Genomic DNA, 14,906 nt, shown 5'->3' on the forward strand with positions numbered 1-14,906 from the left:
TATGCCCATACTGAGGAATGCTACTCAGCTGAGGGGGAAAAAAGGAAGAAGAAACTATTGAACCATGTGATAACCTAGATGAATCTCCAGAGATTTTGGAAAAAGTTTCAGAAGGTAACATATTATATAATTCAATTTATATAACATTCTTGTAATGGCAGGATTGTACAAATGGAGAACAGATTAGTGGTTTCATGGAATGTAGGGGTCCTGACACTTATTGTGCAGCATGCTCTTTCCTAGTTCCAGTTGTCTGCCCTGGGGCACAGAGGTAGGTGATGAGGACTACCTGTTTCTTTTGCTTAAAATATACTTTCCCTGGACTCTTCACTGGCATTCACTCTTCTCCACCATTTAAAGTCTTAGCTCACCGGGTAGAGCTTTGCTCTGGCCACGCTACCTCAAGTGGCCCCTTCATCCCTTTCCATCTCATCAGCACGAATCACTCTTTGAAGTTACTTTGCTCATTTATCCATGTTTTTATCTGTCTTCTCCTTCTGAATGTGTAACCTTTATTCTTTCTTTTTGTTTCCCCCAGAGTTATGTCTTCTATTACTAGCCATATTCCAAAACTAGGGAAAAAGCAAGGTAAAGAGATGGGCGGGAACTTAGGAAGGAGAGAGAGAGAGAGAGAGAGAGGAAATTCACAAGGATGTTAATACAGCGTAACTAGTTCATTCAACAGCCTCTGAGCATCCTCTGTTTATGCAGCTCTGTGCCAGGCAGTAATGAGACACACAAAAATGAGAATTAAGGACAGTCCTTGTCCTCAAACAGGTTTCAGTTCACAGGAGAAGTAAAAATGTATCCATTATCTAGATAAAAATAAAATTACAACCAGAGCTAATTCAAAGAATGAGAAATACAAGCTGCTATGAGAACTATGATAGCAAGATTCGACCTTATCAGGGAGGGCTTTAAGGAGACAATGTTTGAGCTGAAGGTAGAGATGGGTAAAGGTGAAGACAGGAAGAGCATTCTAGGAGGAGGGAACAGCAACTCAGCAGCCAGCCCAGTGTCACATGCCAGTTCTGTTACTGATGATGACTATGGTCTCCAGGCAGCCTCAGTACCCCTGCCTCTTTGGGACAGTGTCATCCTAGCAGGGCTCCTGGCTCCAGGACAAAAGGTGGTATGACAGGATCAGCAGTATACATTAATTATCATTATTTGTGCTAGAGTCATTTGTAGTTAGTCTCAGAATAAACATGAAATGGCTAATGAAATTTTATCTGTCTGCAGCAGAATTTTAAGTTGCATGCTTTGTGACACTAATATTTGTATAGTAGCCAGTGGTTAGCTTTTAAAGTCAGCCTTTCTCTTCATTTATCTAATGAAGCATAGGAGGAAATTAGGTTTTTTTCCTTCTCCTCCCTCCCCTACCTCCAGAATTTCTCCTTCCCCTGGGTGTTGCTGGGCATTTTCATAGTCCCATTACTTCACTTATTAATTTAACTAACGTTTGCTGAATCCACTATGGGCAAGATGCATGGCAGGAGCTATAGGGAATTCTAGCTCTTAGGAAACAGACATACTCAGAGACTGATCAATCTTTTTCCTTTCACACTGAAGATAAGAATCTACCTCTATGTGCAGTTTCCTAAACATACAATCTTATTTCAGGTCTTCATGTGTTGGATCTATCATTTTCTTTTCCTAGAATTTTCTTCTCCTTTTATAGACCTGACAATTTTTTACATTTCACCTCTCTTTTTAAAGCTACACATCTCTCAGGATTATTTTGATTGCATCTGACAGAGTACCCAATTTTAAGTAGCTCATATTCAAAAGGAATGTAGCTGAAAAGTCTTGGGGGATCTCTGGCTTCAAGCGCAGCTCATTTCAGGGCAAACCAATGTCCCCAGCAACCTGGTTTCTTCTTCTTCTCCTTCTTTTTTCATATATCGGTTATTCTCCTGTATAAACTCCAGCGCTTGTAAACTTTTGGTTTCATGTCTCACGGGGAAAGCGAGAGTACTTTCCCAGAAATCTTAAGGAAAAAAATTCTATCATTTCCTACTGGCCTGAGTTGCATCTCATAACCATCCTTGAACCTCTTACTGTTTTCAGGAGAGTACGGGGCTGTGATTAGGCAAGCCTAAGCCTTATTGCCCCATGGCTGTCTCTTGAATATGTCTTCATTCTTACCATGAAGTCCTGATTTTCTTTAGCCCTAGCTATATTATACTTATAAGACTATCTTCTACATGCATGGAAATTCATTGTGGCAGATGAGATGGAAAAAGGGACAAGGCATAAGGATGACAGTAGCTGTAACAGATCTACTTGTAGAGATATGAATAAATATTCATTCGTTGGTGGCATTCTCTGCCCAAAGTGTGACAGGCGGCACACCAAATTATGGTTTAAAAGCAGACCTATGGCCTAAACCCATGAAATCAGATCGAGTGTTGTCAAATATGATAATGAAAAAAAAATATCATTAATGCACATTTGTTGTGTGCTAAGTATTGTGTGATGGCTTCACTAACATTTCTCATTTAAACATATAACGACGTACTAATTTTATAGAATAGGTAGAGTCTCGAAGTTAAGTAATTTGCTTGATTATACAATAACTAAATGACCATATCAAAAATTTGAATCTTCTATGCTAGGAGATGAGAATACAATAATGTTCAAAACCCAGAAAGGTATGGCCCCATAGACTGTACAGCCACAAGTGGGGGACATTATTGAAATAATCACGAACATAAAGAAATTATACAGTGAAAGGTTCACCATGAAGCAGCACAGGGTGCTATGAGAATACATAGCAGAAAGTCTCTAAGGCATCAACAGAAGTTCTTCTGGAGAGATTATGTTTGAATTAAGACTTTGTGGCTGTGTCTAGCGTTAACAGGATAGAGAGTCAAAGGATATTCTAGACAAAGTACACAGTGCGGTTAGATGTCCTGAGGTCCAAGGAACACGGCACATTTGAGGATCCAAAAGAAGGCCACAGTGGTGAAGGTACCACGAAATAGCATGGTCTATGGATAGCCCAATATGGAACAAGACTGTAGTGATAATGCACAACCTTAAATTTTGGCCAACCTTGCAGAGGTGGAGGTTATAATATATATTTTTATTTTTAGAGTAACCAGAAGCAATTTTGAACATAGGAGTGACTTAATTACATTGCATTGTAGAGCAAGAAAGAAGGGAGAAAAAAGACCTTGTTGTGGTGCTAGAAATAGATGTAGAGAGACTGACTGATTCATGAGAATATTAGGGGTTACAATCTGTAGTACTTAATCATGACATTAGGTGTTGGATTAGATGCAGGAAGGTAGTGTGAAAGACAGGGAAGTTTCACGATGAAGCCCAGGTTAGCATAGTTATCTTAGTATGAATCCAAGCAAAGTGAGAGGCATCCTTCAGATAGGAGAACTGAGGCATGCAAACAGGATTGGAGGAGGGGCAAGGGTGTGATCCAAAGGAAAGAGATAGACCCATGTGGGGTGGTTTGCAGAAAATTAGCAGGATCTATTTGGTAAGGGTAAATGATGGGAGATAAGGAGTAGATCGAGCAGGGTTTCAGACACCAGGCTAAGGTGTGCATACATAATCCAGTAGCCAGGGTGAACCACCAGAAGTTTCAGAGAAAAGGAATGACCAGGTGAACCTATCAGGAAGATTCTTGTGGTACGACAGCTTAGAAAAGAGTATTTGTGGGGCACAGTGAAACAGGTAGCAAATGGCACCTGTGAAACAGCTAGCAAATGGCACAAGGTGAAACTGCTAGCAAATGGCACATGAGCCTGGAACCCAAATCTTTTGATTCTTAGGTTACTTCTCTTTGTCCTTAGGAACATAGGTGAGATTGGAGTGAGGAGCCGCAGTAGAGAGACTGATGCCATGCATTCAGAGAAAAATAGAATAGGTTTGATGGGATAGTAGAGACAGGACAGAGAACCAGATCCAAAATCTCAAGTAAAGTGACTGTGGCATCACGCTGAACACTATTAGATTTATGAAAGGTTAAAAAAGTCATCCTCCATCTCAGGGAGTTTACATTTTAGGGAGGAGTAAGATTTGGTTTCTTTTTCATAAACCCAATGAGTAATGTAAGAGAGGAAAATGCTACAGAATCTCAAAAGACAGAGGGATGCTGCTCTTTGAAGAGATCAAAGAGGACCTCAGAAAAAGAGAAGAATTTAGAATATGGTTTTAGTTCAGTAGAGAAGGAAAAAGCATTTTCAAAGGTCACAAACCCTTGTGTCTCCAGAAGAATCCTATTTTGACATTTGCCTAAGATTGCATTGCAATATGTCTGATTCCTTGGTATGAGTTTGCTGCTCTTTGTTTTCAGCCCCTCGCAACTAAGTATCTTCTGCAAATTGCTCTAAGGAGACCTCTAGCCCTTTCCAGAGTAGTTAATGAAGATGGTAATGAGATTGGGCTGAACTCTAATCCTAGGTGGCCCCCAATAGACACCCTGACCTCCTTGAGGACTGTAATGCCACTTGCTGCTGCCCTTTGTCAGTTTCGCCATTGTGTTCTTTGACAGTTTTCCATCCTGATGACAGTGCTCATATCCGAGCCAATTTACAGTTAATCTTGCAGGCAGGCTCTCATCAAACTCTCCCACAATTTGCAGAGATGCCAACATATAACACAATGCATTTGTTTCATGTGTTATAATTCTATCAGAAAGCTAGTCAAGGATTTCTAACATTTTTATTCTCATAACACTGAGTAGCATATCCATTTATATTTATAGCTGTGGGGCTGGTGGCTTTGTTTGGAAATGAAATTAAAATTACCAGTGGCTTTTCTAGAATCATAGGAACAAAATATTTCACAATAGGAAGAGGAGCTAACACAGGTTATCTGATAAACACTCTCATGTTTGTCCAGCAGTTTTATAGCTTTTAACCGTTCTTCCCATTTGCCCCATGAGATATATTGAAACTGGGCAGGAATGACCATCACCATTCTGTAGCCAACAGAACTGTGTTTGAGAGAAATAACATGACTTGCTCAAGGTGAAACAGCTAGCAAATGGCACATGAGCCTGGAACCCAAATATTTTGATTCTTAGGTTACTTCTCTTTATCCTTTAGTGTATTACTATAAAAAGTAGGAAGACGCTCAGGGGGCTGTCGAAGTCAACATTAGGGAATAGGCGATCAGAAAGTAACTATGTTTGAAACAGCCAGGTATTATCAAATATGTAAATGATAGAAGTTTATAGCCAACAGGGAAGGCACCTGCCCAGTCTAAAAACATTAACATTAGCCCAAAACATTGTTCTGGCCAAACACACTGTATGTGCAGACTGAATTTGGTCAATGGACTGCCAGGTTATGACTCTTATTTCAATATCTGAGAAAGGAATGATCACTCAGTTCCTGTTCCCTCAATCCCTAGTTTTTAATATTTTACCTTTGTGAGAATGTTTGACATCTTTCTTTCCCCTTATACTCCATCAAGCATTCAAATCCTCAGGTTTTTATATGCATTTTAGAAAATCACATTCATATTAGGAATTGTACTAGGTATATGGTTATCATGATAATTAAGATTGTGTATGTATAAAATAAGAGACACAGTCAAAAGTATTACTGGGTTCAGAGAAGGGAGCTTTCCCTGGGGACCAATGTGATGAGCAGAGGCTTTCTGGGAATTATGATACTTCATCTGAGCTTTAAATAATGGGTAGGTTCTTAGATGACAATGATGTTCAACCCATGGTCTCCAAATTGAGATGCTCAAAATAATTCATTGAAGAAGAATGAGAATATTATATCTGTATTGATATTATCTATTCCTATTTAATTTTTATTTAAGCTTAGTATATACATATTTGTAGACTAACAACTGTATATAATTTGTAAATAATATGTATATATTTGGGTATATTCTGTAATTTTTTTTTTTTTGAGACAGAGTATCACTCTGTTGCCTGGGGTAGAGTGCCATGGCATCAGCATAGCTCACAGCAACCTCAAACTCCTGGGCTCAGGGGATCCTCCTGCCTCAGCCTCCCGGGTAGCTAGGACTACAGGCACGCACCACCGTGCCTGGCTAATTTTTTCTATTTTTAGGTGTTTGGCTAATTTCTTTCTGTTTATAGTAAAGACAGGGTCTCGCTCTTGCTCAGGCTGGTCTTGAACTCCAGAGCTCAAGCAATCCTCCTGCGTCGGCCTCCCAGAGTGCTAAGATTACAAGCATGAGCCACCATGCCCGGCCTTTAATTTTTCTAATGAAAGTTGAGATAAAGAGTTTGAAAATTATTGAATAGACAATTATTACTATTTTTGAATAGTTATTATGAGGTAGATACTGTATCCATTTTCAATTTAATTCATTACTACTCTTTATTATTTCCATTTTTCTGCTTGTGTTGGCTTTTTTGCTCTACTTTTTTTATGGGTTCCTGAGATGGGGGCTTAGACTATTGATGTAAGGCATTTCTTTTTTCCTAATGTACATATTTAGTGCTATGAATGCCCCGTAGCCCTGTTTTAGCTATACCTCACAACTTTTGATATCTTGTATTATTTTTAGTTTTATTTATCCAATGTATTTTTTTCAGTTCCTTTGAGACCGTTCCTTTAACCTATAAATTTTATAGACATGTGCTGTTTAGTTTTCAAGTATCTTAAGGTGCTACAGTTATCTTTCTGAATTTTGGTTTGATTCTGTTGTGGTAATTTCAATTCATGTAAATTTGTTAGGTTTATGAGCCAGGATATGTTATATCTTAGTATATGTTCTTTGAGCACTTGAACAGAAAATGTGTTCTGCTATTGTTGGATGGACTGTTCTACAAATATTGATTAGATTTTGATGACTGATGGTCGTCTCAAGTTCTTTTGTATCTTCTCTGATTATCTATTTAGTTGTTCCATCATCACTTGTTGAGAGATGGGTGTTAAAGTCTTCAGCTTGTAACTATAGATTTTTCTATTTCTCCCTTCAGTTCTGTTTTTCTGTCATGTATTTTCCAGCTTTGTTGTTTGGTACATATGCATTTGGATTGCTACATTTTCTTGAGGGATTGGCACTTTTATTGTGCATAATGTTTCTTTCTGTCTCCGATAAATTTTTCTATGGTTAAATCTACTTGATCTTATACTGATATAGTCGACCTTGTTTTCTATTGATTACTATTTGAATGATATATATTTTCTACCCTTTTACTATTGATCTGCCTATAAAATAACACAGTCATCCCTCTGTACCTGTGGGCTCATCCCTATGAGGATTCAACCAACTGCAGACTGAAAATGCATGCAAAAAATAACAATACAACAATAAAAAATACAGATAAAAAGAATACATTTTAGAAACTATTTACATAGTTTTATATTCTATTAGATATTATAGGTAATCTAGAAATGATTTAAAGTATGTAGATGGATATATGTAGGTTATATGCAAAGAGTACACCGTTTTATATAAGGAAGTGTAACATCAGTAGAGTTTGGTATCACGGGGGTTTTGGAACCAGTTCTCTGCAGATACTGAGGGACGACTATATTTACAATGACTCTCGTAGACACTATATTGATGTGTCATGTTTTTAAATCTACTGTATCAATCTGTGTCTTTTAATTAGCATATTTAGACCATTTTCATTTAATGAAATCATTGATATAATAGAGTTTGTCTGCCATTTAATTATTTTTCTTTTGGTTTGTATTTGATCTATTTTGTTTCATTTTTTTCTTCTCCGATTTTTTTCTGACTTTGTGTGGGTTAGCTGAACGTTTTGTTAGAATTCTAGTTTGGTATTTTTAGTTTTTAAAAGTATTTCAATTATAGATTTTTTTAGTGGTTTCTCTAGGTATTATATTACATATGCATAACTTAAGACAGTCTACTGGTATCACCATTCTACTAGTTTAAGTGTATAAACCTTGCCTCCTTTTCTGTCCTTCCCCTCACCCCACTTCATTTGTGCCTTGGTCATCTCAGGCTGCCATAACAAAATACCAAAGATCGAGTGGCTAAACAATGGTAACTTATTTCTCAGAGTTCTGGGTGCTGGAAGTCTGCGACTAGAGAGGAAGCTTGGTCAGGTTCTGTTGAGGATTCTCTTCCTGACTTACAGATGGCCACCCTCTCGCTGTGTTCTCATGTGGCTGAGAGACAGAGAGCGACCAAGCTCACTAACATTTCTCTTTATGATGGCACGAGTGCTGCCATAAAGCCCTCATCCTCATGGCCTCTTCTAAACCTAATTACTTCCAAAAGGTCTCATTTCCAGATATCATCACATTGAGGGTTAGAGTTTCAACATATAACTTTGGGGAGGGGGGGAATGTCACACAATTTGGTCTACAGCAATTTATAACACAATTGTCTTAAATATTTTCTCTGAAAACACTGAGGACCACATTAGACAGTGTTATAATTTTTGCTTTTACTGTGAAATGTATTCATCATATCGAAAGCTCAAGAGGAGAAGGGAAGGCTATTGGATCTTCTCTGTGTTTTGTTTATCTTGCTCTTTCTCCTTTTCCAATGTTCCAAGAGTCTTCCTTTTTATTATTTTATTTCTGTTTAAATAAGTGTATTTATTCATTCTTTTAGGGTAAGGTTGATGACAACAAATTCCATTAATTTTATTTCTTCTGAAAATATCTTTATTTCCCTTTTTTTCTGAAAAATATTTTTACTGGATAAAAAATTGGGGATTATTTCCTTTTTTTGGTACTTGAAAAGTTGAAAATGTTATGCCAGTTCCTCTTAGCCCGCTATAGTTTCTGGTGAGAGATCTGTCATTTGGATTGTTTCTCTTGTGTAAGAGTTAGGTATCACTTATCTCTTCCTGGTTTCACGATTCTTGTTTATTTTTAATTTTCAGAAGTTTGACTATGGAGTTTCTTAGTATGGATTTCTTTGGATTTCTCCTGTTTGGGATTTACCCAGTTTCTTGAATCTGTATGTTTATATCTTTTGCCAAATATGAGATATTTTAAGAACTTTATCAGCTATGCTGTCTTTTTCCTCTCCTTTCAGGACTTTTAAATATGAAAGTTAGATCTTGCCTTACAGTTCCACATGTCCCCTGTTCATTATTTTTTACAATCTCTTTTCTGTATGTAGTTCAGACTGTGTCATTCTTACTGTTATAGCATCCAGATCCCTGATAGTTTTCTCTGTCTCCTCTATTTGCCTCATGCAAGCTACTGATCTCACTGTGGACCCAGGACCCCTAACATTGCAGGGCAGAGAGCAAGGCTCCTCTGCCACAGAATCAGAACATATTTCCAGAGTTGTGTACTTCCTAGACCCACAGAATCTGTACTGCATTGGCCCTGAATTACATTACTTTCAATTTTATGCACTGAAGGTTAAAAGGCTGTGAAATCCTTACAAATTCATTGCTCACATGGCTTAGTCTATGCTCTCAAATAACTTTGATATAAATATGGTCCAAAAAGTTAAAGTTAATTTTTAAATATTACCATGTTTTATGTTTCTCTAGAGACATTAAAGAAGAGCCAATTCACACGACTCTTCTCAAATGACTTTTTCTCCTTTCCAGGCCTCTTTTATGTATGTTACACCCTATGCTTTTAGAGTCTGTGTTGCTTTCTCTTTTTTCCTATATCTCGTGTCACTGAATATTTTATTAAATATTTCCCCTCTCCTTCCTCCTTTTTGGTTTTATCTTATTTGGTCTATGTCACTCTGATCTATATTACAAAACTTTGAGAGTAAGTGTGGAAAGGCAGGCTATTCTTCGAGAGAGAGATGGTAGGAGTGAAGGAGAAACTGTGAATACACTTTTGAATTCCATCATTGCTGCCAATGCATTTGTGGAGCTGCCTACTTCTGTAGAGTTATCTTTTTAAAGTATGATACCCAATGCAATAAAATCAACATTATTTTATCTGCCAGCAGCTCAGAGTTAATTAGACACTAATTAAAAGAATTTCTCAACGCCTCATTTCACTATGTAGGCATAAGCAATGTAAGTGTCATTTTATATATGAGATGCAGAGGGTAGAAAGCACACATTTAAAAAGTTGGGCAATATGTATCCATTTCCAAACATTGTGGAATAGGTGTTTGAGTTGGCAATGATATCAGGGATTATTCAAGCCACATGTTTCTCAGTCTGTAGGGTATGTCTCTAGTGGTGTACCAGAGGTTACACAAAGCTATTAAATATTATATAAGGAAACATAATTCTGGAAAAGCAACTGTATCTAATAGTAATTAAAAATATAAGTTTTAGCATGAAACAGCCAGAGATGTATTTTTCAAAATAAAAATTGGAAGCTACTTTTAAGATATATTGCAACACATCAAAGACATTGAGATTTTTTTCACTGGCCTCCTTCCGACTCTGCCCCCACACTCTACTAGAGGATATGTTCACTCTCTTTTCATATAGGACATCTGGATGCACATTATCATATTATAATATCCTGGTGTGCTATTTAAATTATAGTGTTCTGATATACATAAATCCCAGCCTCCACCATTAAACATATTGGAATCAAGATCTCTAAACAAAGAACCTGAGCATCTAGTTTTTGTTTTTATTTGTTATGTTTTTTTTTAAATTAAAGCTCTCTGGCCATTCTAATATAAAACCAACATTGAGAATAACTGATTTAGGAGATATTTTAGTGGAAACATAAGCAAAACACAATCATATTCTTTTCATTTTATACATAAAGCAGCTGAAGCTCAGAAATTGGAAAGAACTCACTCAGATCACATAGCCTATTGTAGTCACAGTTGAAACTAGAGTACAGATCTTATGATGTCTGTGAAGTATTTCTACCACTATCACATTTATCATCGTTACATTTGTAATTGACTGGTATCAATTTCACAGACAATAGTTGCATGTAGGCTATTTGGAAATAAAAAAAAAAAAAAAAAACCTCAAGCAAATCAGTAGTATCTGAGCTGATCCCCACAGATCATTTAAATGGAAATAGTCTAAGATTGAAAGAGCTAGGATATTTTCTTATTCCCAAGTATTTATCTGTTTATTTCCTTAGATCAATAAATAGGCATTTGGGCAGCTCAATGTTGGGCATCCCAATGAAAGCAAAGATGAACACGACTTCCCAGTGCCCTGAGCTTTCTAAGTCTTGCTTTCTAGCCTACATGCCTACAACTGCTACTGGTGTAGGCCAGGTAGAGAGGGGCCTATAATCAAGATAGCAACACAGATGCTGGGGACCAACAGAAGAGAAACGATACTTTGCACTTGGGGACCAGAAATGTTTCATGGGAAAAGGGAGCTTTGAGTTGAGCTTTAAAGACTGAGTGGCATTTGATTTGAGTGCAAGGAAGGTGTACCTCACCTACAGTAATCAGAGCAAAGGCAGAGGGGTGGGAATGTGCAGGGTATACACAATGGAGCTGCACTTCAACAGAAGGTTGGGATCTCAATCAGGGATAAAAGCCACATAGGAAAAAATAACCCTTGAAAATTATTTAACTCACTCATAAAGTCCATATCTATCAATCAAGTTCATGCAATAATTCGTAAGTACAAGCGTAGAGAAAGAACTCTGAGCAAGTGGTATTATCAAAAATAAAATAGAGGAAGTCTATACAGTTTCCTGAACATTCAGATCAGTCTACCCTTAAGAAAACCATCAAATTTCTAGGAGAGTGGGAAATTCCAAGCTTGCCTGAAGGACTTATGATTTTACATCACGTATATTATAGATATGTTTGCCAAGGTGAGGTTTAAATGAAGTAGAAGAATCATGTCTCACTCAAGGAAGAATCTAGTATCACGGTTTCTCATGAGAAGTTTCTGGATTCTGTGACTTCACTGCATAAAGTGAATATTGAGGGGCAGATCCTAGGGTAGCTGCATCACCAATAAACATTCAGCAATCATCTGCCTCTTAATCTATTCCAAGGAATAAATACAGAACGCAGACAAGAATAGAAGGCAGGGGGCTCACTGTCAACCCAGCCATTTTGGGAGGTAAAATTTATAGTAACTAGTAAAAAAAAAAAAAATGGAATTCAATGAAGACTCAAATATGAGTCCCCACTACAACCCCCAAAGACCTGTTCTATATTTCTCCTGTAAGCCAGGGAGGTAGATTTAGCTGAGTGTGAATAAAGTTTATTCATGGTGTTAGGAGTGAGATACCAAGTAATAGAAAGCAGAGTCTGTTTCTGACTTAGGGAATGTTCATCAACATCTAAGAAAGCTGCAGAAGGGAACTTGTGTCTCACAAGACCCAGCAGATCAAAATATAGGCTGAAGTTACTGTAGGAACCACAGACCTCTCTTCCCTCTCACCTACTCTTCCTGTTACCTTTTTTTCTCTTTTCTCTTTTTCTCAACCTTTTGCCCTAGGATTAGACATTTACTTTTGCCCCCAGGAACAGAAGAGACTGCTCTGGGCAGGGATGTGGGTGTTATTACTACTGTGGCTGCCTCTGCCTTTGGACCTCATGGCAGTTTTTTGTACAAGCATGTGCCTGCATGAGACCCAACACAAATTTGGCTTTGTCTTACCAGGAGTTGTTTATGTCGATATTAACAGTTAAATGATGGCTCAGAGGACTAAACTCGTAGAGCCAACTAGGAAGAAATGATGGTAAGTAGTAAGAAATAATGACAAGCACTAGGAAAGTACACAGGAAAGACAGATCACTGGCCTTAAAGTAATCAGAGAAGCTTGTAGGGTGTTTTTGTCTGTTTGTTTGTTTTTGAGACAGGGTCTCACTCTGTTGCCCAGGTTAGAGTGCAGTGGCATCGTCATAGCTCACAGCAACCTCAAACTCCTGGGCTCAAGCAATTCTCCTGTCCCAGCCTCCCTAGAAGCTGGGGCCACAGGTGCCAGCTGTACACCAGTACACTTTGCTAAATTTTAAATTTTTTTGTAGAGATAGGGTCTTGCTATGTTACTCATGCTGATCTGGTATTTCTGGCCCCAGGTGATCCTCCAGCTTCAGCTTCTAAAGTGCTGGGATTACAGGCTCGAGCCAGTGCCCAGCCATCTTGTGTTTTCTTGATAGCCTCTGTTTTTTCAGACAGCTTCCATGAAAATAAAAATAATAATAAAAAGAAGGCCACAGTGTCAGGAGTGTACAAAATCCCTGGATACTTGCCCTTTAATATTTAAAGGCTCAGAAAACTGTTGGACCACAGCGTGATTTGGGAAATCCATTACGACTATCCCTTATCAACTCCTTTAGGGAGAAGGAGCAGGGAAGAGAAAAAAAAAAAAAAAACCTAAGCATTTGGGTTTTTAAAGAAAGCTTCACATAGGCATGAGAACTGAAATGAGTGCAAGTAGAAAACATCCGCAGAAACATCAGACATTCTGGGAGCAAAGATCAAAGGTGCCACCTACTCTGCCACAGGCTCCCACAAATATAGGGTTTGGTATTCCAAGCATGTAAAGAATGATCCAATACCACCATGACCTGTCTGTCCTAATAAATGATGGATTCCCAGACAGCAGGGTGGATGCCTTGTGACTCAGGGCTTGGTACCTCTGAGGTGAAGTGTAGGTGTTAGAAAGAATGGAAGGAAAGAAGTAGGAAGGTTAGCTGACCAAACACCTACCTTCACAGGGTTGTTATAATATATCTCTGATAATGTTTTGTATTATGCTTTGTGCAGAGTTTGTCCATAATAAATGTTTGCTGAATCTGAATTTGACCAATTCTCTAAAAAAGCTAATTGGAAATACAGTCCTATTTCTGGGCATCTTTAAAAATAGCTGCCATGCTTGAAAACAAGGCATTTTTCTTCAAGACAGATTTTCATGCTGCTGAGATCAAATGTGAATTCTTCATTTGTTCCTGGTCCTATGAACAAAGAAGGCAGCTCCCACCCTCTACTTTTTGTCTCATTTCTTCCTTGTGAGCTCAAGAACCAAGTTAGCTTGTAAAACAAGTGTTTTTCCACCCCACCTTCTCCAGTACTCAGCTACCTATCTGACTTGTACCCTTTGGATTTCTTCAGTTACAGCCATTGTCTCCTTCCTGTTTTGAAAGAAAAATTTTTGCAAAGCTTTCTATAGGAGACAGTATATATAAAAAAAAAAAAAAAAAAACACCATGTCTTATTTTTTATAAAATGAAGTGCTAGCACTTATATTGTGATAAACTGTAAAATGCTTCATCCATCCTTCTTCACTTCCTAGGCTCCACCTCCTCTCTGGAGTTCGCCAGCTACATACATGTTTATTACAGACAATGCCATAAGCGTGACTATGAAATACACCAATGGAAAAGCACTGATTTCTCAGAGATTTTACAATAAAATTCCAAAAATTAAATTACTACTTTATGGACTGTAAGGGAGCATGAATAATTAGAAGAGAGAGAGAGAAAGAGAGAGAGGAAGGGAGGATCAATGGGCTAGCAAAGCCAAGAGGGGAGTGGTAGGCAAGAAATGGATGACAATATGGATCATAGACAAACAGATGAAAATACGGATCACAGACAACATGAACATCAAGACAATACAAGCATAGAATCGTTGGGGGTGGGGGTGTGGTCCAAATGAAAAGAAAAAGATATCTCACATGCAAATTGTTCTGAAATGTAGAACACAAGGAGGCTCTCTACTGGGACCATTATAACAGATGTTGAGACCAGATTGTATATGCGCCTTTGACAATTTGGGGGATAGGGAAGAGAAAGTAACTTCCCCCGACCAACACATTTTAACAGAATACTAGCAGCTCAGTGGGATAGTAACTGCCATTGTGGAAGGATTAGTCTGTGGAATTTATTAAAATGGGTAACATGTACAACATAAATCATGGAAAACACCGATTTCAAGGTCCAGACCCTTAATGTAGCTTATGAGACCTCATGACCCTGACACCTCTGTCTGCCTCCTCCAGCCTACCCCACACTGCTCTGGAATTTGACCTATAGGCTCCAAACACACTGAACTACTTCCGGGCCTCACCACTGAATTTTCATGGCTGTCT

Source organism: Microcebus murinus, chromosome 21, assembly GCF_040939455.1.
Source record: "Microcebus murinus isolate Inina chromosome 21, M.murinus_Inina_mat1.0, whole genome shotgun sequence".
NCBI classification, from domain to species: Eukaryota; Metazoa; Chordata; class Mammalia; order Primates; family Cheirogaleidae; genus Microcebus; species Microcebus murinus.